The 24,040-nt window shown below is 42.1% G+C and overlaps 1 protein-coding gene across 10 annotated transcripts in view; it reads right to left on the bottom strand.

The window, feature by feature from the left end:
* Positions 1-24,040, bottom strand: part of ANKS1B (ankyrin repeat and sterile alpha motif domain containing 1B) — a 336,209-nt gene that overhangs the window by 56,221 nt on the left and 255,948 nt on the right. Inside the window, exon 1 of one of the 10 annotated variants that reach the window (XM_033163016.1) lies at positions 6,403-6,585. The exons of 7 other annotated variants lie outside the window; for them this stretch is intronic. The gene's annotated coding sequence lies outside the window, so the exon portion shown is untranslated. Of the gene's footprint in view, positions 1-5,775; positions 5,993-6,273; positions 6,360-6,402; positions 6,586-24,040 lie in introns of those variants that run through there. 2 more of the 10 variants (XM_033163015.1, XM_033163014.1) reach the window with 2 other exon arrangements.

Below are 24,040 nucleotides of genomic sequence, written 5' to 3'. Positions count from 1 at the left end.
TATTTGTTGCTCTACTGGAGCAGCTCCACCATTTAGATTTCCTTCAAAACCCATTGCCACTGTTGAATAAGCAGCAGTATGGAGTGTTGTTTAAATACATTAATCTGATTCTTCAGCTGTGTCCCTTTGCTAAAAGCCAGGCCTTGTAACAGTTATCCATGCCGGTTACCTATGTCTTTGAAATTTCAAGGAGTGACTACTGTAGTATTCTGTGTACAGAAAATACTGTAGTATTTTCAAGAGCTGCCCTTGAAAATAGTTTAGAATCTACAGTTAGTGCAGAATCCCAAAGGCTGTCTACTGGTGGGAACTGGCAAATGAAGCACATTTTGTCAACTGCACTTGCTGCCAATGAGCTTCCAGACCCTATTTAAGGTGTTGGTTCTTACCTGTAAACCCTCCATGGCCCCAGACTGAAATATTTTAGAAAGCTTCTGTCTCTATGAATTCATTCACCTTTCAGGATATTTGCGGGGCATAGAGAGCAAGCCTAGTTTTGTGTAATAACTTCCCCTCAGTGTTCAGCCTGCTTGGTTGCAAGTCAAAACAGTTCAAGAAAGCCTTTGGTTAGAAGTTGTAGATTTTACTGTTTAGAATTTAAGTATTAATTTTGTTATATTATTTTAAATTACTTTCAAGAGATGTTCCGACTAAGCTGCCACAAGCAGTTGTGAAAGATGGAATAGAAATATTTTAAGTACTGTAAGGGATCTGCCTGAAATTTAAGATATGCATTGGGGGTCCTTTTCCAGGTGCCCCACCTTTAGGGCCTGATATTCAGAGGCTTTGGGGAATGGAGATGTAACACAGTCATTATGACCAGTAGCCTTGATAGCCTTATCTTCCATGATTTTTTCTAATCCATGAATTTGTCTAATCATTTGGAAATGACCTGATCCATCCAGATTGGTGGCGACCTCTACATCTTCTGGGAGTGAATTCCATAATTTAACTATATGCTATGTGAAGAAGTTCCTCCTTTTGTCTTTCCTGAATCTTCCAATATTCAGCATCACTGTATTATGAGAAAGGGAGAAAAACTCCCTTCCATCCACTTCCTCACACCACTTACCTGTATACACCTCTATCATGTCCTCTCTTACTAAACTTTTTTCTGAACTAAAACCCAAATATTTTAATCCTTTCCTCATAGGTGAATTACTCCAATGCCTTGATCATTTTGTTTCCAATCTTCTGAACTTTCCAGTTCCACAATACACTTTTTCAGGTGAGATGACCACAAATATACACAATACGATGACTATTCCAAATATGGTTGCACCATAGGTTTGTATAGTGGCATTATGACATTGGCAGTTTAATTTTCAAACGCATCATTGCTGCTGTACATTGAGTCAACATCTTCATTAAGCTATCCACTATGGCCCCAAGGTCTCATCCCTGGCCAGTTCAGATCTCATTACTGCACATGTGAAATAACGATCCCCCCATGCATTATATTATGTTTGCTTTTATTGTATCACAAGTGCATTGAACTGTAATTTTACTGCCCATTCACCTGGTCTGGAGAGATCCTTTTGAAACTGCTCCCACCCCTTTTTTGGTTGGTTGGTTTGGTTTTAACCTCCTGAATGATTTAGTATCATCAACAAACTTAGTCAGCTTGCTGCTCATCCCTAACTAGGTCATTTAAGAACAAGCTGAAAAGCATAGGTCCCAATACTAATCTTCAGGGGACTCCCTTTTCACTTTCCTCCATTACAGAACTGTTCCTATTCTCTGATTCCTATTCTTTAACTAGTTACTGTTCCATAAAAGGACCTGCCCCACTTATCCCATAACTGCTACTCAGGAGTCTTCAGTGAGGAACTTTGTCCAAAATAAATAAATAAATAAATAAATAAATAAATAAATAATGAAAATCCAAGTGCACAGTGTTTAGTGAGAAGAAGCAGAAGGTGGGTCATGTCCTCGGGTTGATTTAAATTACAGTTCACATTTTATCTGTAAACAACCTCAGATTCAGCACTAACCATGAAATGCTGAGAATTCCTATAGCTTCAGCTCTGAGATTGGTATTACCACCTTTCCATTCTGTGTCACTTGTAATTTTTATTCTACCTCTCCCAATACATCTTACTGGCTATTTATTTATTGAAGAACTTTATTAGACACCATACAATGTGCAGTATCTATCCATGGTGACTTACAACGTCAGATATAGTACTATATAATCATAATAGCAACAACAAAAACATTGCAAAACATTGATTGATTCATTTCAATATATCATGCCAGTGTCTGTAAACTTCCAAGATTGATCTAAACTGGACTGCCACTGAAGATGACTTGGAAGCTTCAGTGATTCACAAGGCAACTGTCCATTCCTTTTTTTGTTTCTGGAATATGGACGTATATTGCATCTGTGAGATTCTGGGCATAATTCAAGGTGCTGACTTTAACCTTTCAACCCATGTGCAATCTGGGACACTCATATCTTAAGGACCATCTCAAAAAATATCTGCAGTTCCTATGAAGCATGTCCAGACAATGGGTTTTTAGTGGACTGAGATTTTTAAGTAATAACCCCAAAGCTTTGGATAACTCTGATTAAGAATTACTTTAGACTTGCTGAATCAGGCCAATGGCCCATTTAGTCCAGAATCCAGTTCTCACAGCAGCCAAGATGCCCATGGGAAGCCCAAATGCAGGACCAGAGTGCAATAAATAGCACTCTACATGCTTGTGATTTCTAGCAACTGGCATTCCGAAGCATACTGCCTCTGAGAGTAGCTTTAATAGGATAAACAATGGGTAAACTGGTTAGTCATAACCTAAAATTTCATTTATGATACTTTTTGATCTAGAGGTAGGTCCAAAAGATACAAAACCTATGAGATCTGTTAAAATTGCATCACCAGCATTTGTCTTTCACTTGCATATGCATTTGACTCCTTTTCAGTTTTAACTATTTGTACAAAATATCTTCAAAGTTCATACACAGGGTGGACTTTTTCCATTTCCATGTTGTCTGTATGATACTTTTCATAAAATCAGTTTCTCATTTAGAACTGTCTTATGGTGTTTAAATCTGCTAATGTCTTATTTTATTTTCTGAGAGTCCTCAGTTTCAAGGTTTAAAACTTTGCTGTTAAGAGTTGTGATATCACTGCTTAAAAAAATAACAATCTCACTGACTAAATGATTCTACATATTCCAGAGCCTAGTTTTATGCCAATGTAAGCACAGTGAATGGGCTTGTTGAAGGTGCAATTTGTGAGCTGCAACAAAGTTCAGCAATCTATACCAGTGAAAATCACATCCATTTCTGAGGATATTATGCTGATAAAGTATTCTAGATATTAGACTTCCTCTCTTGCCCTGGTTATTTTAATAGACTACAACCCCTTATCTACCACTTTATTTTATCTTGATTTAAAAAAAAAAAAGTTGGGGAGATGAAATTATAACAGATTTTTTAAAAGTGTTTCTCTTATATACCTTCTGAACCCTAATGAATATAAAATGCATGAACCAATATAACAGTTCATTTAAAAACTCCTCTTGTGACTAAACTGGCCTATTTAAATAGCAAAAGTACATGCCCTTCCTTTATACCAATCAAAATGAGTCAGACATGTCATTTGCATTAATTACTTCAGGGCTCTCATTCAGCAACAACTTAGCAAACCTTATCTTTATTCACGCAACAGGCTTGAATAATGAGCTTAATAAAAATACTCACATGTGAACAGTTAAAACACTGGTCTGCAAGATCACAGCCTGTGTGTATTTACATATATCAAAGGGGGGGGGGAGCTAGACTTCCCCATTACAAGCTGCACCAAATAGCATCCACTAAAATAACTAAGTCTCCATTTTATAGCTTCATTAAAATCTTTATGTTGCCATTAGAATGGAGTTTTACTACATGGAGATAATTAAACATTGCAGGATCAAGATCTCCTGCTCTGAGAATAAAAGCCTTTTTGCTCTTTAAAAACCCTTGGACTTATATAGAAATCAGCAGAAAAACCAAAGAATCACTCTTGTGACAAAGTCTCGTTCCCTCAGCACACCTGATAATGCAGAATAGGCCAATAAAGATTATGATCATAGATCCAAAATAGGTGTTGCCCACTGTGTCCAAGTGATAACTTCAAGGTTGATTAATGGATTCTTGGCAAATAACAGCAGAAAATCTTTCCAAGGAACAATGGCATCAATTTAGTATTATGTTGCCAAAGCTAAATATTAAGGTTTAAAAGGTTTTGATACTGTCCACATTGCTACTAGATAAATCATAACTTCATGCACACCGAAACACATTTTCACCAGCTTTCTAAAATCACCCACTTCCCCAGACATGGGCAAAGGTGGCAATTTGTTTCAGCATTCAGGTGTAAATACACATAAACCTATATGCTAAAACTCTCAGAGTTATGTGATCTACAGTTAGGTTGGGATAAAACATCTAAGACTGTTTTGTTCATTGTATTACTCCCACTATGTTACAGACTTTTGTGTGAGAAAAGCATGTCTGAAGCACAGCATGAGTATTTGTTGGGAGTACAGCTTGCAATAAAATAACTGCTGCACACTTCACAGATGATGACATACATTTCCCCCTAGGAAATATATATGTACGTATACACCTACAGTCATGCAGTTGTAAGATACTGAGCAGCCAGCTCAATCAATACTTACCCTAACAGAATCTCATGGAAATAAATGAAACTGCACCACTGTCAAGCAATTGTTTTTAAGGCCTAAGAGAATGCCACCTGTATAAGCATGTTGTCACATGGTAGCATTCCAGTCAGATATGGCTGGAATAAAGGTTTGCACATTGTTTCCATCTCCCCTGTGTCCAGTTCATTCAAAAGGTGGGCCAAAATACAAGATATTTAATGGATGGCATTTAAAATGTAATTTTTTAATGTAATGGATGAAAGGATGCTTTCAATCAGCAGGTGTGCAAAACCTGACAAGAGGCAGTCAAGCCCCTTTCTTTGAGAATATTTGAACCGAAAGGACGAAAAGAGCCTCTCTGCAAACCGGAGACCCCAGCCCCCTCCACTCCTTGACAAGTTTGAGACAAACAGCGAATGTTATCAAGCCCCCCCCCCCCGGTGCAATGTAAATGCTGACACCATCTCCAAACAAAAAAGAAGCAGTTGCAGGCTTCGCACGCTGCGTTATTGCTCTCCAGGGTGTATCGCTGGAAAGTACATGCCCACTTTTAATCACTGCTTAAAAATACATGGAGTGAGCGCACTGGAGATGAAGCGTTCCCGGCCCCCCTCCCCCAGCAGCACTCAGAGGCGAGGAAAAACTCGCCGCCGCGCCACACGACAGGACCACTTCCATCAGGCGCTCCTTAGAACTACATGGCAGGCGAGGCACTTCTCTCTCCTGCTCCCTCTTTGTCTCTCTGCAATCCCCCCCCCCCGTTTAAAAAGGCTATTTTTAGGCACCGGCGACATTCCTAAAGACTGCTTGTTTTTTTTTGGAGGGGGGGGATGAGGGACGGAGGGAAGCTGCCCTTCTGAGGTGATGTCCACTCCACTGTGGCACAGCGCAGAGCCTGAAGAGCGAAGCGGGGCACGGGCGGCCAGACGGACCGGAGCGACGAAGGCTCCTTCTCGCTCGGCACCTCCTCACCCTTTCGTCCAACCTGCAACGAGCGGGAGCGCCCCTCGGCTGCCCGAGCCAGGGACCGTCCTTGGCTGAGCCCGGACCCTCCTCCCGAGCCATCCCCTCACACAGCGACTCGCTTACTCATCAGTTCCCCGGCCGGTTGGTCGGTCTCACCTAGGCGCAGCGAAGCGGCGGCCGTGACGGTGGCGAGGCGAAGCGAAGGCGGCGGGCAGGCGGGGGCTGCGAGCCAAGCCGGGGATATTTATATTCTGCAGCGTTTATCCCTCTCCTTTGTGCATCTTCCTTCCCCGCCGTGTGGCGAACGAGGCAGGGACGCCGCAGCGGAGCCGAGCCGAGAGGCAGCGCAGCTGAGCGCTTCCCTGCCTGCCTGCCTCCCCCCCCCCATCCATCCAGCCGCCGGCACCGCCGAGCAAGCGAGCGAGGGAGGGACAGAGGGCGAGAGGGAGCGAGGGAGGGGAGCACCCCCCGCCTCCCATCCCCCGCCGGTGCCGCCGCCGCCGCCGCCACCACCTCTCCCCCTTTTCCCGCGCTCCCGCCGCGTGCTCGTGCCGGGGTGGAAAGGCGGCCGCCGCCGCAGCTCGGCTCCCCGCGCACCCCACCCCGTTATTTCGTCCCGCCAAAGGAGGGCCGCGGCCGCTCGTCGTCACTCACCGGGCTTTCCCGTGCGCAGCGGAGAGGTCCGGGCCGAACGCCGCGCTGGTTCCGGCCGGGCAGATTGCCGATCTACCGCTGCGCCTCCCCGCCCCCCCCCTCGCATCCCCTGTTACTATGGATATTCACCGTGTGTCTCCTCCGCTCCCGCCTGCACAAGGAGAGGGAAGTGGCTGCCGGGCTGCTCGACAGGCGCCCACATACCGCCACCCAAAGCGACCCTCCCCGCTGCAGCGACTGTCGCTTCGCCGCCCTCGCCTCAGCCGCCAGAGGTCTACCTGCCACTATCCCGCCAGTGCCGGACTCTCCCCGCTCTTTCGGCTTGAGGAGCTAAGGGAGGTTCATGAAAATGCTGATTACACCCTGCTGAGGCAGGGAGACGCAGAGGGAGGGCGGGAGGGAGGGCGGCCCTCACGCGCCTCCGCGCTGCAGCCTTGGGGAGAGAGGATCACCCTCAGGGCGGCACCTACACAGCTGAGGCAAATGCCACCACTCCGGCACGGAGCGTGACGCGCAGAGCATCCACCGCCACACAGGCTCGCGGAAGAAGCCAGACACAATTCAGTAGTAGAGTGGATTCAAAGCGCCGGGAGTAATGCAGTAGCCATTTAAAAGCCAACTGCGCTGCACCTGTAACCAGGCGGGGAGACTGACGCGCGTAGCTGCTGGCTACACGAATCAAGGGGCAATTCTTACGTTGCCAAAGTGAGGTAGCCGATGCTTCTGTGTGTCCCATCCCACCACCACGGTTTCCTCCAGTAACATTTAAGCACTCCTACACACGCGCGCACACACACCCCTGCACGGAGGAGGTGCATTTCTACTGTGATAGCTCACACGTTGTTAAAACAAAAGGGTTGGGTCTAAATTGCTAGTCCCTTTCTGGGATCCAGGGATGGGGAAAACACCTTGTGATTTGTGCTGCTCTTCTTATTCTTTTCATTTTTTAAAAAAATTAAAGCTTTTTATGATACAGCAAGATTTAAAAAAACCTAGTCTATAGAAAAACAAAAGCAGAAAAAGTAAAGAGATGAGCATGCATAGAAGGGAGAGAAAAAAGAAGAAAAAGAAAAGAAAAGAGACAAAGAAAAAGGGGGTGAAATAAAAAGAGAAAGGGCTCCCGATTCTCCAGCTGTCAGTTACATAAAAAGAATTATTCAAAACATTTGCTCTATAACATTCAATGGGATGCGGGTGGCGCTGTGGGTTAAACCACAGAGCCTAGGGCTTGCCGATCGGAAGGTCGGCGGTTCGAATCCCCTGAAGGGGTGAGCTCCCATTGCTCCGTCCCAGCTCCTGCCAACCTAGCAGTTTGAAAGCACGTCAAAGTGCAAGTAGATAAATAGGTACCGCTCCGGCGGGATAGTCATGCTGGCCGCATGACCCGGAAGCTGTACACCAGCTCCCTCGGCCAATAAAGGGAGATGAGCGCCGCAACCCCAGAGTTGGACACCACTGGACCTAATGGTCAGGAGTCCCTTTACCTTTTAACATTCAACTATTCTACTTTCTATAAACCAGCATTTTTTCTATTTTTTCAACTCAAATATCATGTTCATTTTCCATTTCACACAGTAAGTCCAAAAGGGGATCCCAATTATTAATATTGATACATGTCAGCAATAGTTTCAGCTTTATCTGCAACAATTTCAGCAACCCTGCCATCATACTAAATAATGGTAAACATTTCCCTCTTTGAGCATACAAGAGTTTCTCTGCTGTGATCATATCTTAAGATAATACTCCACAATCCCTTTCTTATTATTGGTCCACACCTAGCTCTGTATATTCCAATTTCTACTTCCTGTTGCATTTGCCATGTTTTTTCCAGCCTTAACTAATATTGACTCTTCCATTGGTGTTTCTTCCATTCTTTTCCCAAAAAGAATGACAGAGATTTAATAGCTTTATAGCCTGGGATCATGTCATGTCATAGGTAGAACTCTTCCTCTCTTAATTATCTCTATGTCAGATTATCCAGATCTCTCTCAATCTCTGCATTTATAACTTCATTTTTGTTTTCCAAAATCTCAGCTTTATCATTTAGTTGCTTCATTTCTCCATTCACTTTTATAGTGGGTTCTTTCATTTCACCAGTTGTTCCTTCATGTTTTGCCATTGTTTCATCTCTCTGTCAGTCCTGTCAGTACTTAGTCATCTAGAACATCTATGTCATTTCTTATCCCTTTTTGCATTTCATTCATCTCTGGTTTAATTTCAATCCTCATTTAATTCATCTTTCATCTGAAATATTCTATTTGTTCAGCAAATATCTGCTGAAGAATACCAACAGTAAGTGGTGTGTCCAAAGTTGCCTTTCTTTCCTCTATCACTTTTTTCCTGGTACTTGCCATACTGAATATTAAGGCTACTTAAAACATAAAGAACAGGTATTCTCCCTTTTTTTCGTCCCTGTTTTCCTGTTTTGTTTTTTGATATTGTTAAAAGTTTTGGAATGCCGAGTTTTTGCCGCTAGGAAGAGTGTAATAGCCATTAAGCATTAGCGCATGCTCCTCCAATGCTGAACTTCTTGGTTTATGTTTTGTATTGCTTCTTTAATCTAAGCCTATATTCTCTTTCAACCCACTTGCAGTATGCAGTGAAATCACTGGGTGATTTTTCTTGCTGTTTCATAATGTCCCTCAAGTGTTTCTAGTCACTGGTCCTGGTACTCCCTAGTGAAGAACTGGCACTGTGAAGGCCACCACCTGAAAACATTTTGAACCAACAGTAAAAAGAAGCCTTGTTGGTACTCTCAGAAAAGGCAAGCCTGGATCGTGCTGAATGCCAGGGCAACTGGAAGAGAGAGTAATCTGTACATGCAATAATTCCCACATGCAGTCACCAGCTTTGAATACACATGGATGAGTCCTTGTAGAGGGCAGCAGCAGGGCCCTCAACATCACACCTGCACCAGGCACCATAAAAAGGTAGCCCTGGAAAGCTGACCATGGGGGAGGGGAGGGGAATGTCAAAGGCACTTCTCCCCCAGGGCAATATTTATCCCTGTCTTTCACATCCACCCACACTTATTGCAGCATTTGCAGAAAGTAACTTCCTACCTTCATCAACACTGATAATGCCAAGGTTGCAGGTTTGGGGAGATGTATATTTCTGCATTGCAGGGGGTTGGACTAGATGGTCCTTAGGGTCCCTTCCAATTCCACAATTCTATGATCTCAAATGAACCCACAAGAGGAAAGATGCATCTGTTTAGGGAAGTTTTTAATGTTTGAAGTTTTATTCTGTTTTTAGTCCTCTGTTGGGAGCCGCCCAGAGTGGCAGGAAAAGTGCACTAAAGGAGAGGGGACTCCTACTGCCTAGTTTCCAAACTTACCAACCCCACATCTCTGACTTCATACAAACGACTTAATACAAATAAGATTCTTTACTTCCTTCAATCCCTACAGCAAACAACATGTAGTGTAGAAGCTGCATTACAGAGGTTGTAACGTGCGGGGGAAATGGTGGAGGTGGATCCTAAAGTAACTAATTTCTACGAATGCAGAGCAATCAGGGAATAGCAGTACCCAGGTTCTTCAACCAAGGCTTTCACTTTTGCAAGTGCACAAAATTGCAAGTAGCCATAGTTATTAAGCACTTGCTTAACTCCTTATGAAACCACAGGAACTCAAATGTGTTTGGCTGGACTATGTGCAATATGATTGTGGCAAAAATGCAACCCATTCACACTCTCGCTTGCCATGAAAAATGGGTAAATAGTGAACAAAATGGGAGAGGAATAATGGTCACTCACAGTAACAGGCACCAAAAGATGCAGAGGGGCAAATAAAACTTATATACTCTCTTCAACAACTTCAGTTTCATTTCCTTCAGTCAAGCAACTTTTAGATTTATTTCTACATCAATGTTTAAATAAATCTAAAATGCAAGAATTAAACAAAACAGCTACAAGTAAGATTCCCACAGGATTATTTACTTTAGTAAATGTATTCCATTTAGCATTAAAAACATCTCTAATAAGGAAAACTGTAGCAAGGGAGTTAATTGCCTGGTAATTTGGCTTGTATGGAAATGAGTGCAAGGGCCGGCACTGGTCTCTTCCAGTTTAATATTTTCTCTTAACGAGTACTTTGGGTATTAAAGGTAAACAGATTACTGGTGGAAATGAAATGAAATGTTGCTACATTTTGATAAAGGTACTGGTACATAATTTCTCAGTTCCATGATCTTTTCCACTTCCCCACTTGCGCTAACCCCTGTGGGTCTGATATTTTTTCTTTCCTGTACTTGTTCTTCTCATAGGCTCAGATATAATTTGTTTTCCTCATGTTATGCTCACTTTAGCTTTATGTGTTGCTTTTTCAAGACAGAACCTTAGTCATCCTGGTGGATGACTAATGCCAAGGAATTTGGGGAGTGCAACTTGATTGGTTACACCGGACCTCTCTGTGGCTTTCAGTATAATCAACCATAGTTCCCTTCCAGAGCAGGTGTCTTGGTTGGGTTCAGGAGGCAATTTCTGCAGAATTTCTGTTCTCAGAGGTAGCACTGTTCCCTTGGGACTGGCTAGAGCTGATGGGAATTGTAATGCATGACATCTGGGCACCAGACTGGCATATGGTACTGTCTTGTCCCATGCTTTTCAACATCCAGATGAAACTGCTGGGTGGGTGGAGGGGGTGATTTGGAGATTAGGACTGAAGTGTTATCAGTATGCAGATCACACTCAGCTCTACCTTTCTTTTCCAGTTCCTTATTCCCAGGGTGGTTGTGAAACTCTTGAACCAGTGTTCGAAGCAGTTTTTGGCTGGATGAGAGCGAGTAAGCAATCATGATTCCTAGGGGCATTCCATGGTGGGAGAGTGGGGGGATGGCTGTAGATCACGATGCAGCAACATTCATTATGGCAGTCTGTCCCAAAGTAGACAATGCTGCTGTGGTTTTGTTTTGTTTTTGAACTATGACTTAGCCCTTCACTCAGTCTCTAAAGAAACATCTGCTCACCTGCTGCTTTCCAGATGTTTTGGGCTACAACTCCCATCTGTCCAAAACATCTGGAGGGAATCAGGATGGCAAAGGAGATAAAGAGATAGCAGATTTCTCAATTAATGTCCAATTCATTTTTAAAAACAATAATTTTAAACAAGAAACTTGTTCCCACTCACTGCCTGGAGATCCTTGGAGTTATTTTCAGAACCAGTATTGGTACAAATGTCTGGCAGTAATGGTGGACCAAAATAAAATGGCTCAGGAGCAAACAAGTGAGAGCAACTGGAAGGCAGGAAGTACGGTTAGTGGATAGCACAAGAACATCACTGTCCATGTTAAAACCAAACCCACCTAAACCTGAAGGGCAGAAGCACAAAGAAGTGCTAAAAACATTCACACCAAAAAGGTTTTTTTTTTGCACTGCTGTTCTGAATCTTTTTTTAAAAAAGTAAGATTTTTCTGCATTAATGGAAAAATAGATTAAGGAAGAAAAGCATGTGGTTATTGCAAAAGAAGAAGGATGCCATGCATATACCCCATTTAAAATGATTATTATACAAATGTATGGATAAACCATAGAGAACACAGTATAAAAGGTTTGTCTGGACACACCTGATATGGCAGAGTAGAGCCGTTTCCCCCATGGAATGAAACAATTACAGAATAGACAGCACACAGGTTTCAATGTCAGAAAAAACTTCTTCATAAAGTCACACAACCATTGAGCTGTACCCAAGAGAAATTAAAATGTAAGTACCAAAGGCTAACTAGAAAAGCTAGGACAGATGATGATTCAGTCCAGAATATCATCCTAGAAAAAAATAACATGATACAATACTACAGAGAAATGTAAATATCCCAGTGTTACAGCAGCAACACAAGTGCCAAGGACTAGAAAGTTCACAGATCCTTTTCTGGTTGTGATCTGTGTCTGTTCCCCTAGTCCTTGAAAAAAATGTAGAAGTTATTTCTAGAGAGGTCATCCAGTAATTGGGTAAGACAGCACTAGCTTAACTAATAAAAACAAGTTTGACCTAGAGCGCTTTATATGCTGAGAAGAAAAATGAGGGCCAACTAGCCGTGAAGTTAAATGCAACTTTGCATTTAATGTGCAAGCTTTTTTTTTTTTTTTAAACGCATTATTACATGCTTCCCTGACAGTTATCAGGGTCTCAGCAGATATGGATGGGGATTTAACCCTCTCTCACCCTGCTATGGTTCTGAGGAAAAATCCTCCTCTGAAAGCACCTTGGTAACAGGCTCTAAGATAGCATAGCCCTGGTTGCATCTTCTTCTCTCTCCAATCCAATAAGCCACTGGCCTCTGCCCAAAATGCTCCCCAGAAACATCCTTTATGGGAGGCAGGAAGGCAGAGAGCATCTTTGCTCAGTGGGAAAATGATGCCCTGCAAACGATTCCTCCCATCAACACGTCTCTTATCCTTAGCAGGCCTCATGTGCAAAGTGCCGTTTTCAGACTAGGGATGTTAGGTCCTGTAGTCCTAGTCCTGTGGGAAAATGACTCCATGTGCACAATTCCCAAAGAAGAGGGCTTACAGCCCAGTAGTCCAATCTCATCTTCCACCAGCAATCACAAAGCAACACTATCACCACCACCCTATTCACTTTAGAAAGAGAAAGAGCACTGGACACCTGAAAACCAGATGCTCAAACAGCCGTGTGGGGCTGTTTAAAGCTCTTTCATAAACCATCCCACCCTGCTCTTTGAAGCTCTGATTTCTGGAAATTTAAAGAGTAGTATGGTTCTGTTTGCAAAAGGGCTCAAATAGCTTGTGCTGTGCTTAAAAGTCCCAAAAACAGAGGCTTCAAAGTGCACAATCAGCTGACTTCATAGTTATGTCAGGTGACTGGCAGGTGGGGTCTTTTTTTTTTAAAGCTTATGTGTATAACCTATGACACCCCCCAACCCCCCCCCCCATAATCTACTAGCCTTATATTACATCCTGCAAGGATTTTGACTATGCCTATTATTTAGTCCACTGCAAATAGAAAAATAGCCCTTCATTCATGACTGGTGGGCTGTATTTGGCTTGTGACCAGCAAAATAGCAAACTCAAAGGAATACAAGTCTATGCCAGATTTATGTTAAACTAGATTGCATTATCTGCTCCCTTGAGTATTGTCTTTCTTTCTTAGAATGGTCTCTCACACTGCACAAAATATAGCCCATAACATTCAGTAACCTTGTTCTATTATAGTTTGGAAGTTGGAGATAAATATTTCCTTTGTTAAAGCACAGAGATTCAGAATTTGCATAATTCAGTAAAAATGTGTCTCAGCATTGACAGAAAATGAAAATTTAACAACTGCATTTAAAGCATAAAAAGAGAGGAGCTTCAGAATAATCAGCAGTTTGAAGATGTTTTTGCTGACTAGAATATGAAACTGGCCTGATTCTGCCTGTCATTGATATTGATAGCTTTGCTCCAGATGTGTCCAGCATAATCTACATATTCTCTTCATTACATTATATTGCCCTGTTTATTTGCCTATTTAAAAAGTGTATGGAATTACTCAATGCACATGTGGCAGCTGTATAAGTATTTCTTGTCAGCACAGCAGTTTCTATATCTAAACTGGGGTACTATGGTACGAAAGTATAGGTGTTGTGCTAAGGGAACCTGCACAAATCTGGAAGGGCTTTCAATGTGGATTTTCCTGAAGTGCATAACTTGCTGCTCTTATGGGTATGAAGTACTTCACAGTATCACTTCCTTCATCCTGCTGTATGTGTATACACATAGCCTAGGGGGTGCAATCCACATGCCTTTAAAGGCAATGCCAAATCTCTCATTAATTTTCATGGATAAAGGCTGTACCATAAATCCTTATCTTATTACTACTGGGAGGAGCACAGACAGAAGAAACACCATGGTGCACCTGTAGCAGCAAAACCAAATGCCTTCTTTTGCCTGTCTCTCCTATATCAGTCTCTACAGCCACAGCAGGGACTGTAACTCTCCAAGGGTTTTACTTCAACCCTGAAGGTACACTCTTCCATTGTCTCCTGAGACAGGTAGATGCAACACACTTCAAATAGGACAGCGTAAGAGAATCAGATCCAGGGGTCCTCAAACTTTTTCAGCAGGGGACCGTTCCACTGTCCCTCAGACCTTGTGGGGGGGCGGACTATTTTTTTGGGGGGGGGGATGAATGAATTCCTATGCCTCACAAATAACCCAGAGATGCATTTTAAATAAAAGGACACATTCTACTCATGTAAAAACACGCTGATTCCCAGATCGTGCATGGGCTGGATTTAGAAGGCAATTGGGCCGGATCCGGCACCCGGGCCTTAATTTGCCTACCCAAGAACTAATCTGTCAAATGCGCTAGGAGCAAACAAATTTAAATTATTTAAAAATAACTTTAAATATTTTTCATTTTATTCTTTTACCTGCTTTACGACTGCCTTTTACATTCCAGATGTACTGTATTGTAAATCAGTGCAGTGTAACCAGATGTCATAATATATAGCATAAAGAGTTCCTTTAAAGCTATCGAAGTCTATGTTGGAAGTTCTACTCATTGTAAAGGTAAAGGGACCCCTGACCATTAGGTCCAGTCGTGGCCGACCCTGGGGTTGCGGCGCTCATCTCGCGTTACTGGCCGAGGGAGCCAGCGTACAGCTTCTGGGTCATGTGGCCAGCATGACTAAGCCGCTTCTGGCGAACCAGAGCAGTGCACGGAAACGCCATTTACCTTCCCGCTGGAGCGGTACCTATTTATCTACTTGCACTTTGACGTGCTTTCAAACTGCTAGGTGGGCAGGAGCTGGGACCGAGCAACGGAAGCTCACCCCGTCGCGGGGATTCGAACCGCCAACCTTCTGATCAGCAAGCCCTAGGCTCTGTGGTTTAACCCACAGCGCCACACCTACTCATTGTACTGGGACATAATTTCTCATCTGCCTATTATGCAATTAAAGCAAATGGCAGGACACCAAGTGATCTTGGTTCCCATTCAGGGCTGAAATAACAATACTGTTTTTCATATTGTGTACATCATATGAGCTCCTTCTACTTCAGTAAAATAGGATTAAACCAAATAACATGATTGCAATTGGGTGGTATATCTGTACAGCGCATCCCTGGATAAATTAAACAAAATGCTTTCTGCTAACATTTTGTTACTCCTATGCTATTTTTGGCACATAATAATTGAGAAGAAAAAATGTAATCTGTACTTGCAAGCAAAACAGGTAAATTTTGGCGCTGTTCTTAAGCTGCTGTCAGATTGAGAAGTAAATAAATGGTAAGATTTTGATTATTTGGGATATGAAGGGAAAATACCCGCTGCAGAGGAATTGCTGGGCTAGCCTATGCAAAAAAAGATGACCTGGCCAAGCTAGGACCATTAAGAAGCAACACAGGGCCATTGGCAATGCAAGAGAACTGTCCTTCCCCCCTGCCCTGAGAAGTGAAGAGAGACAAGGGATTTGGAAGGTTGTCAGGGTAACTGGGCAAGATATCACAGGAAGGGTTTGGGGCCTTTAGCAAGAGGCTTGGAATAGCTGAGAAAAAGGGCAGAATGAACTGGGCTGGCTTGCTGGGAGAGATGCCTCCAGTGCTGTGGGGAACAAACCCCTATTGAGATGACCATGATGTAAGACCTGGAATTCTTCCATCTAAATTCAGATGTAAATATGTGAATAGATCATAGTTCTTAAAGCTACAACAGATGGCCCCTCCTCCAATGCTTAGATGTTTATAAGGATTAAGCCTGGGTTGAAGAGCAGAGTTGGCTGCTATGTGAGCTAGGAAGGGGAGAAAAAGCAGCAAGGAGAGGGTCAGAGAGCAATGTTTGATTTCTGCTGGAACCCAAGGCTGTGGTTATGGGAGAAGCAAGGCCCCTTTGAGGTATTGATGCTGTGAACCCCTTCAACATAGGCTCTGGTTATGTATATGTGTAAATAAACCCTATATCATAAAGACACAACAGTCCACTGTGCTTCATTTCCAAAAGGAAACATGAATCCTGGGTAAGCAGCTGGAACTCCTGGAATCTCACACTGCTCAGACTGGGGTGGTGTGCAACAGTATCTCCATTTTAAAACACTCTCAAACTGTATTGTAAAACCACACTATTTTTATAATCCAGCTGTTTGTTTTATATGCACAGAATTTCAACAATCAAATCCCCTCACCCCGCTTATGTTATTTCTCTTCTAACTTGGGAAGCATTTCTGCACTATAAGTTGAATCCAAAGTTCTGGTGGACAGAATTTCACACCTGAGAGGCTCTCATCTGAAAGGTGGGGCAAAGAAGGTGTTGAAAAACACATTTAATAAAAAAACAGAAGCCTTTTTACTTGGTATTGTAAATCAAGAAATCCCAAAGTGTGATAGGACTTTATGTATGCAACGACAGCAGCTAGAATTTTGATAGCTAAAAACTGGAAGACAGAGGAGTTACCAACGATAGAAGAATGGCAGATGAAAATGATGGACTATATGGAGCTTGCTGAACTGACTGGGAAACTTCGTGATCAGAGGGACGACGCGGTGGAAGAAGATTGGAATAAATTTAAAATGTACTTAAAAGATTATTGTAAGATTAAAGATTAGAAGTAAGATGAAAGATATGTTAGGCTGTAGATTTAGAAGATAGACTTAACGTTTATAACTGTTTGAATAAATGATAAGGATATTAGATAAGAAGAGATGTTAAGGTTAATTAACAAAAAGATGATTTTAATAATGTAAAGAAATTACTAAAGATGATATTCAAGGAACGCAGGAAGAGAGGACGCGAGGAAGTCAACTTACAATGATAAGAAGAGAAGATAGTTGCATTAAGATTTAAGTGTTTATTTTGTATTGTTGTTTTTATTGTTTGTTTATGTTTTTGTTGATGTGTATGTTATACTTTGTTAAAACTAATAAAAATTTAATTTGAAAAAAGAAAAGAAAAGTGGGGCAGCGGGGGGGGGGAGCTATTTCTGCTGATTCCTCCTTCCCTTTGCTGCCCCCTGGAAAGCTGCTATGGAGAGTTGGAATAGGGTGGGACATGGCAAAAGGAATGGTCTCCTTGCTGCAGTGTGAGCCTCTTTTACACCTTGGGCCCTTTCCAACAAACATTGACATATAAGCTCAACTTTCATTCTGCAAATAACAACAACAACAACAACAACAGCACATACTTTTACCTAGTTACCTACAGGTCGAATGTTTGACACAGGTCAAAGATTCAATCTAAAAACATCAAACCAAAGCTGCTGAAATTCTGAAAAAAATAAGCTAGAATATATTTTTGTAAGGAAAATGAATGGCAGTAGCATATATTACTATTCCCCCCTTTCCTTCTTGAAGAACGTCCTTCAAGAAAGTGACACTGACTGACAGGGTAAAACATCAGTTCTTAAAATTTGCAAAATAAAGCCAGCAGAGGTCAGGTCCTGATATGACCCTGGACATCTCATGTGATTAGCCATTGCTGTTGGGCTTTGAATATGAACCACCTACTACATTGAATATTATATTTTTAAAATGGCATCTCCCCAAACTGTCCCCAAACTGTCAGCATTCTGACATAATTACTAGCAGGAGATGGACTTTCAGAATAGGAAACATTAAACATTTCTCCCATACTTTTAAAAGGACTTTGGAATTTTCATGGTAGTATGACTTCTACAGACTCCTGTTCTTTTCCTTCAATTGTGAAAACCCACTACCTGCTGAAAATGAATCCAACAACAACTAAGCTTTTCTAGTGCTAGCAATATTTTATGTAAAACTGCTTATCTATTGTCACCTCTCATATCTCAACAGCAACTGTGCTGGCCCCGGGGGTTTGTTCATGAAGCGAGGTCCAAGTCCGGTCCTGGGTCTAGGGGTCCAAAGAAGGTCAGTCCGGTGGGGAGCGAGGCAGGGTGCAGACACGAGGTTGCGGGTCAAGCATACGTTTGCAGCTAAGTTGCTCACGCAACTTGGGCTGGGGCTGGCTGGCTTTTATCTGGCCCTATGCTTAGGGCGGCCCCGATCCTCTGGAGACTCGCCTCTCCTCCGGGCCTGGAGGCGAGCACTCCTCCTGTAAGCACTTAGCTCTCTTCGCCTCTCTGCCCGGAGCCTCTGCAGCTCAGGAGAGGCTGGTGGGTTACAGGACCCAGGGGCTGCCTCAGCTTCCTCTGATGAGGCTGGGAGTGGAGTACCTGCAGGCAATGGGTCCTCCCTCCCATCAGGAGCCAGAGCAGACTCTGCTGATGCCTGCACCAGGGGATCCAGCACAGGTGGGGATCCTTCAGGCTCAAGCCCTAGCCCTGGCTCTGCTGGTTCGGGAGGCGGGGAATCCTGTGCAGGCTGGGATCCCTCAGGTTCAGCATCTGAGTCTGACTCCCAGGCCACCACAGCAACGTGCAAAATTTTCACATTGTGTGGGTTGGCTCTATCATATTTGGCACAGTTTCCCACAACAGAGTCGGTGGACATAATGGAAGTAGAGAGCTAACTTGGAGAACTATCCATATAACATAGACAACCTATGTGAGGCAAAATATTTACAAGTTCCCAATACACAGGAAGCTACCATAATACCAAGTTAGACTACTGGTTCATCAAATTCAGTATTGTCTACACTGACTGGCAGTGACTGGCCAGGATTTCAGGCAAGATTCTTCCCCAATGCTACCTGGAGGTGCTAGAGATTGAAGCTGGGACCATTTGCATTCAAAGCATATGCTCTACCACTGAGTTTTGCTAAAGTTGCCATACTAGAAAAATAATCAGTTAAATGAGTCTTTGTATTCAAAGTTCTTGAAGCTACTAACATGAGTTTGGCCAAACTGCGAGAGGCAGTGAAGGATAGGCGTGCCTGGCGTGCTCTGGTCCATGGGGTCACGAAGAGTCGGACACGACTGAACGACTGAACAACAACAAATTCAAAGTAATTCAGTCAGAATTCAAGGAAGGTGGGGCTGTGGAAAGTGCCACTACAGTCTTTACACAGTCGTTTACACAATAGCAGTAAATGAGTCCAACCCTTCCTAGGCTGATGCCTTTTGACATAGTAGTCCTGTCTCCTGTACTTGGAGTCAATCTATATTCAAAAATACTATCCTTTCCAGACAACCCATATGGAGGAGTGGGGGACCTTGGCTAATGAACAATCTGAGTCTTGATGTATGAGTCAGATTCTGGGGTTGAGATCTTATTACACTGGAATCAGATGTAGCTCTGCCTTTATAGTGCGAAAATGGGTTCATATTATGGGATGTTTCTCATATTATGGGTGTTATGTATTGAAGTTCTCACCTTGGCCACCAGGGGTGTGTGTATATAGTTTATTCTGCTGCGGTTTTCACTCAGGTCAGCTTATGCAAATGAAGGATTATAAACTGACACTCAGGGATTGGATAGCTGCAGAATATTGTTACTGTTGCGTTGTAGCTGAGTTCTATATAAGCAGGTGGCTGAGGCCTTCAGCTCAGTTCTGTTCCAGCCTGCAAATAAACAAGAGCTGTTTGGAAATCGCTGTGTTGTTTGCTGTGTCCACCCACAACTTAACAATGGGATTTTTAAAATTCTATCCCTTCCCCATCTGACAATATCATTATTATTTAATGACTACTGCTCTTTACCCTGCTTTGAGAGAAGGCTATGGAAGGATGTTATTAACGTCAGCAAAAGCTTATTGATAGCTATTTTATTGAATTCAGCTAATTAGATTTGGACTATTTAAAAATATCTACCTGATACAGTTTTGCACCTACACTTTTGCCCTTTTTGTCCCTTAACACTCATTTAATGAGCCTTGCACACAGTTCTTGCACACTAGGCTACCTCTTTGCAATTTCTGGACGGGTTTTAACATTTTTTGTTAGATCTGCACACCAGATCCTACTTAAGATCAATGTTATGAGAACAAACGTATACCCCCATTAGGTGACCTAGTTACAGTTTATTAAGTTTCAATACCAGTGAAGCGACAGTAGGAATGTAATTAAAATGCTTTACTAACATAAACCTCGCCAATACAAAATCACAGAAGGGGGTCAAATGCAGAACATGATGCCAAACCCAAGAGACTACAAGGAACTCTGTTCAGGTACAGCAAAGAAATGTAATAATTGAAATTCAATGTAAGAAGGAGTAAACCATTAACTAAGGTAGAAGATCTGCAAAATATTTGCCACCCTGAGCTCCTCTGGGTGGAAGGGTGGGATATAAATTGAAACAACAACAACAACAACAACAACAACAACAACAACGGTTATTTTGTTCAAACTGTTGCAAGACTCTACTGAACCTCAACTTTTCACGTTATTCCTTACCCATGAGTAACATGTGTGTGTTTGTTACTGGTTTACAGCGAGGACTGGTATAGATAGGCTATTTAACATCTGAGCAGTGCAACTTATAGATGAGCAACACAGACATCCTCCCTCTTGACATTTGTAACTACAGTGCTTTCTTCTCACTGCTGATGGTTGTACATATTCAGAATTGTTTCATTTCCCACTTCAGTATCAAAATATCTAATTATGCTATTTAAATTCAAATGCTTTGTGCTTAACTCTAACAATTTTAATTCTTTGAGAATTAATCTGGAAAATCAATTAGTCCATTAACTAAATAAAGTGGATTTTAATCCTATTTTAATTGGAAATACCCCTACCAAATGGTTTGAGGCAGATGGCTTAATGGTAAATTATGACATTCTGTACTCTTCTCTCTCACCCGTTGGTTTATTTCCCTAATGTTTGGCTTGGTTTAGTTTTTTTTTCCAGTCACCTGATGCTATTTGCTCTGTTATCTGTTGTGAACTTTTTAACACCTGTTTTTACAATAACAAAAGAGGTGTGCATGCCCCCCATCTGATATAAATGGTTTTTCTATCAAGAACACAGAAGTATACAGGATTCAGAAGAACACATTTTCTATCTTTTCTGATTCATATTATATAGAATTAATCAGAAACTTAGGCAATATTTCAACAGGCTAAAACTATTTGGGATATAAGACACTTATTATAGAGAACATCTGCAGAGAATCTGTAAAGTAATAATGTCAGATCTGTTTAAGAACCATATCTATCTAACAGCAGTTAAGAAGCTGGTACCAGATGCTGTAGAAGTCTGTCTTTTTCTCTCTTAACTACACTTTCCACTTCCATAACCCAGAACATTTGTCTCAACCATTCAGCCTGGCGGGGTGGTAGCTGAGTGTTTTCTAGTTATTTACACCAGCCTTCTAGGTTTGCAGCAACATCAAATTTACCAGTTTTTGCCAGACTCGTGGGCTGACTGCTTATTAGATAACCACAGAATGGTATGTGCAGAGGAGACTTGAAAATTTTAATCATGGTTCATGTTCCCCAAAGTATCAAAAGCCTGCTCACAGTTTTGAACAGTAGAGAAGAATGTATTCAGCTTCATTTTTCCTGGTGCCTCCAAACTAAAGATTACCAGCATTTCCCTCTGTGACTAAAGGCTGGGGAAAGGAAGATCTGCCTACCAACTGTTTGGAAAACCTTGCCAAACACACAACTAGTCAGAATAGACTGTTGCCCTGTGTTGACTGCAGATTCAAGGCACAGGTTTGGGTAAGATGTGTTTTCTAAACCAATTGCTGTGTTTGGTGTACATGGTTGTGGAGTTTCTCATTAGCCATATGTGCATGATATGTCTGGGGCCCTTTAAAATGTGCTGTGGAAGAGGGTATTATTGGTTTGTTTCTATTCTTATTTTTATTATGTATTATTATGTACCGTATTTTGTTTTTTATATTGTAATTTTGTATTGTGAACCGCCCTGAGATCTTGAAATAGGTCCCAAAATTAGAAATGTGAAAGATCTAGAACACCAAGATTGGCACTAAACTGTACATGTTACTATTGCATTTGTCTTCACCTGTCACCTCTCTTTTCCTTCCAGTCTGTCAGTGTATTTCCAAAACAGGTCTCAGTATTACATTGAACTTGACTACACATGAATGTGGCCTGTGAGAATAACCTCTTCTTCCAGTCCTTATGCTAATCCAGAAAAAAATGATATCCAGTTCGCAAGAAATCCACACAAAAAACTACATCAACATAAGTAGGACAAATATTTAGTCTCAGAATCTTAACACAATTTTGAGCTGTGAATTTTGGCTTATTCTGAATGTGGTAACTACAGTTTCCTGGTTCAGAGGAAACTGGAGACTTCCTGTTTTGATTGTTGTTTAGCGTGAAAAGAGGAAGAAAGATGGCAGGCGCAGGAAAAGGGTTTGCAAATATCTCATCCCAATTTGACCTTTATCTTTTGTTTATTCTTAATCTGTTTTATTTGCCACTGACTTTTATTTTAGAAAAGAACACACACAGAGAACACACACACAAATACAACCATTTCTAAAATTACTAGACTGAAACCAGGAAGTTTAAGCTGCTTTTTATGATATGCTTCTGCTTGTTTTTGTTGTTCTGACTCATTTTTGCTGCCACTCTTGTTTGTATAGCATGAACATAACTCCTCACATATGTGGGATTTAAAAAATGTGCATCTTCATAGAGCACTTGAAAAACAGATTGCAAGCACAGTAGAAATTATGCTAAATATAATGTAAATATTGCTTACAAGCCCATTGGATGTTTGGATTCAACCTTAACTAATTTTTTAAAAGTATTTTTTATTAAAGATTTTCTTGATTTACAAAGGTAGTGCGATGTCTCTCTCGTATTTTTTCCATGTAACATTTTTACAAGTCAATTTCGTTTGTTGAGACATTAGGAAGAAAAGGGGGGAAGAGGTGGGTTGGGTGGGGTGGGGGATGGGTGGGTTGGGGTGACTACGTTTCTATTTTACTTAATATATGTAGGGTTTGGTGTCAGCGTTGTTTGTGCAGGTTCTCTGTTGTTCACTTATGCTCCTTTAGTGGTGAGAGAAGTCGGGGTTGGCATAGGGTGTGATTGATCATTTGTAGTTGGCTGTGGTGGTCTTTGGTTTCCTGTGTGAGTGGGGTGGGTGAGTGTTTTTGATCAGGTTAGCCATATTGATTTGTATGCTATCAGTAGATTTTTGTCATTTTCTTGTTGGGCTGTGTGTGTGATGAAGGGGAGCCATACCGGGGTGAAGGCATCTTCTTCTATTTGTCCCCGTGTCAGTTTCAGCTTACTGGTTAGTTTTTCTATTAGGGCTGTTTCCCATACTACTTGGTACCATTGGTCCATGCTTACTCCTGATAGGTCTCTCCAGTGTCTGGTTATGAGTTCTTTGTGGTGTAGGTGGGAGTTATTGTCTTGGAAGATGTTTAGTAAGACTAATTCTGGGGTGATTTCTAGCACTTGCTTGGTTATCTTACATATTCCTCATATGGTTGTTGTCCAGAATAGTTGGATTTTGGGGCACTCCCACCACATGTGGAGGTGTGCCTGTGGAGGTGCACCCTCTCCAACATTTTGGTGAGGTTCCTGGGCGTATTAGTGCTAATTTTCTTGGCGTTAGGTACCACCTGTAGGTTAGTTTCAGGGTGAGTTCTTTTCTTTTCATTGATATGGATTTAAAGGGGGGGTTTAGATCACATTCTGGTCCATTGGGTGGGGGTGATTTCATATCCTATGTCATCCTCCCATTGTTTTTTAATTGAGTCTAGGGAGATTGTGGGATTTTTGAGTAGTATTTTGTATATTGAGGATACCATCCCTTTGCCATGTCCCTTTGTCGTTAGGATGAGGTTTTGGAAGGTTGTTAGGGGTCTAGTTGCTGCCGATTTTACTGGTGGATTGTTTAAGAGGGCATGTAGTTGGTGTTGTGCTAACCAGGGCATTTGGGTGTCTTCTAGTTTGTCTTGTATTTCCTGTGTTGACAGAGGTTTGTT

Source organism: Lacerta agilis, chromosome 10 (assembly GCF_009819535.1).
Source record: "Lacerta agilis isolate rLacAgi1 chromosome 10, rLacAgi1.pri, whole genome shotgun sequence".
Taxonomy (NCBI): Eukaryota; Metazoa; Chordata; class Lepidosauria; order Squamata; family Lacertidae; genus Lacerta; species Lacerta agilis.
Note: the sequence above shows the minus strand (reverse complement) of the source record. Positions and strands in the feature narration are given on the sequence as shown.